Source organism: Cucurbita pepo, unplaced genomic scaffold (assembly GCF_057944985.1).
Source record: "Cucurbita pepo subsp. pepo isolate OVF unplaced genomic scaffold, ASM5794498v1 scafford_12, whole genome shotgun sequence".
Lineage (NCBI taxonomy): Eukaryota > Viridiplantae > Streptophyta > Magnoliopsida > Cucurbitales > Cucurbitaceae > Cucurbita > Cucurbita pepo.
In genome coordinates, this window is record NW_028257917.1 from 310,001 (window position 1) to 312,500 (window position 2,500).

Sequence of the window (2,500 nt, forward strand, 5' to 3'; positions counted from 1 at the left end):
TGAAGGTTAGCCCCTACAACAATTCATCACACCTAACATCCGTGGAAAGTAAGAACGTGTATAAAACCTTGGACTATAAAAATATCATCAAACCCAATACCCGTGAAAAGTGAATGTTCATTTTTAATGCTTGTATTGTTGTGACTTTTTTTTTTTTTGGGGGAACTAAGAAAAGAGTGACACCCGTAAAAATTTAACTATTTTTTTTTTTCTTTTGGTTGTCTAAAACAATAAAATGAAGAGTTTTGATACTAGAGCAAGTACATTACACTAAGACACCCACCAGGACCTTGTTTTTACAATCATCATCCATTAATTGTGAAAGTACATGTGGAGTGGTTGGTTTGTTGTAATTTTTTTTCTGGGAGCTAAGCAACATGAAAGAATGATTCCCACAAAATTTCAGATTTTTTTTACAACTCTAACTATTTTTTCTAATTTCTTATTATTTAATATTTAAAAATTCATTAAAAAAAAATTGGTTGGTTGAAAAACTATGAAACTTGATTTCTAGATCCATTACAATGTCCAATCCATGAATCAATCGAGTTCATGGAAAAAAATATTATAAAACTTGAGATATTTGACCGTATGACCGTTCAGAAAAATCGTATCTAGGCCTGGCAGACCAAAAATGCCTCAAAATGTACTATATAGGGGGGTGACTAGTCTGCATGGGCTGGGCACGGGGGTACCCCCTATATCTTCCGCCACCCCCACGCCCCAAGCACTATGCGCCGCACATGGGCATATGCTTGGGCCGTACGGGTGGTGGTCGGAGGTCGAGGGCGTTTGACGACGGTGGTGCGGTGGCGGAACGCGCACGGTGGGGCAGTGTCGGAACGTTCCCTCGCGCTCGCCCGCCCCGCCATGCCCCACCCGCGTGCGCCCCGCCCTGCCCCACCCCCGCCCTGCCCCGCCAGCGCGCGCGCGCGTGCGCGCCCCACGCCCCGCACAGTCCTCGTTCTCCCGCGCGCGCGCCCCGTCCCGCCCCGCCCGCGTGCTTCTGCGCGCGCGCGCCCCGCCCCGCCCAGCCCTCGTTCTCCCGCGCGCGCGCGCCCCGTCCCGCCCCGCCCGCGTGCTTCTGCGCGCGCGCGCCCCGCCCCGCCCAGCCCTCGTTCTCCCGCGCGCGCGCGCCCCGTCCCCCCCCGCCCGCGTGCTTCTGCGCGCGCGCGCCCCGCCCCGCCCAGCCCTCGTTCTCCCGCGCGCGCGCGCCCCGTCCCGCCCCGCCCGCGTGCTTCTGCGCGCGCGCGCCCCGCCCCGCCAGTGTCTCCCGCGCGCGCGCGCCCCGCCCCGCCCGCGTTCTTCTGCGCGCGCGCGCCCCGCCCCGCCCCGCGTGCTGCTGCGTGCACGCCCGCGCCCCATCCATCACCCATTAATTGTGAAAGTACTTGTGGAGTGGTCGGTTTGTTGTAATTTTTTTTCTGGGAGCTAAGAAACATGAAAGAATGATTCCCAAAAAATTTCAGATTTTTTTGACAAATCTAGCTATTTTTTTTAATTTCTTATTATTTAATTTTTAAAAATTCATTAAAAAAAATTGGTTGGTTGAAAAATTATGAAACTTGATTTCTAGATCCATTACAATGTCCAATCCATGAATCAATCGAGTTCATGGAAAAAAACACTCTAAAACTTGAGATATTTGACCGTATGACGGCTCAGAAAAATCGTATCTAGGCCTGGCAGACCAAAAATGCCTCAAAATGTACTATATAGGGGGGTGACTAGTCTGCATGGGCTGGGCACGGGGGTACCCCTATATCTTCCACCACCCACACGCCCCAAGCACTATGCGCCGCACATGGGCATATGCTTGGGGCGTGGGAGTGGTGGTCGGCGGACGAGGGCGGTTGACGGCGGCGGTGCGGTGGCGAAACTTGCACGGTCAGGCAGTGTCGGGTGCTTGGGCATGTGACATGAGCCTTGTTGAGAATGAAATGTTGCGATGTTGCCTTCTAACTTGGGCTGGCTTGAGGATGGTTGATGGTTGGTACGATGATGAAACATGCAAGGTGGGGTGGAGCCGGGTGCCTTCGGGCGTGCGGCATGAACCTCGTTGAGTGTGTGACGTTGTGGTGATGCCTCGCCAGCCTTGGGCCAGCCCTATGTTTTGAAGGCGGGTGGTGCCAGAACATGTTTGGCTGGTTGGAATCGGGTGCCTTTGGGTGTGCGACATGAGCCTTGTTGAGCACGGAATGTTACGATGTTGCCTTCTAACTGGGATTCTCTGGTGTGAGGACTGTGGATGGCTGCTGGTACGATGATGAAACATGCAAGGTGGGGTGGAGCCGGGTGCCTTCGGGCGTGCGGCATGAACCTCGTTGAGTGTGGGACGTTGTTGTGGTATGCCTCCCTTCCTTGGGCCAGCCCTATGTTTTGAAGGTTGCGTGGTGGGCAGAACATGCTTGGTGGGGTGGTGTCAAATGACTTTGGGCGTGCGACATGAGACTCGTTGAGCATGGAATGTAGCCTTCTAACTTTGGCTGGCTTGAGGATG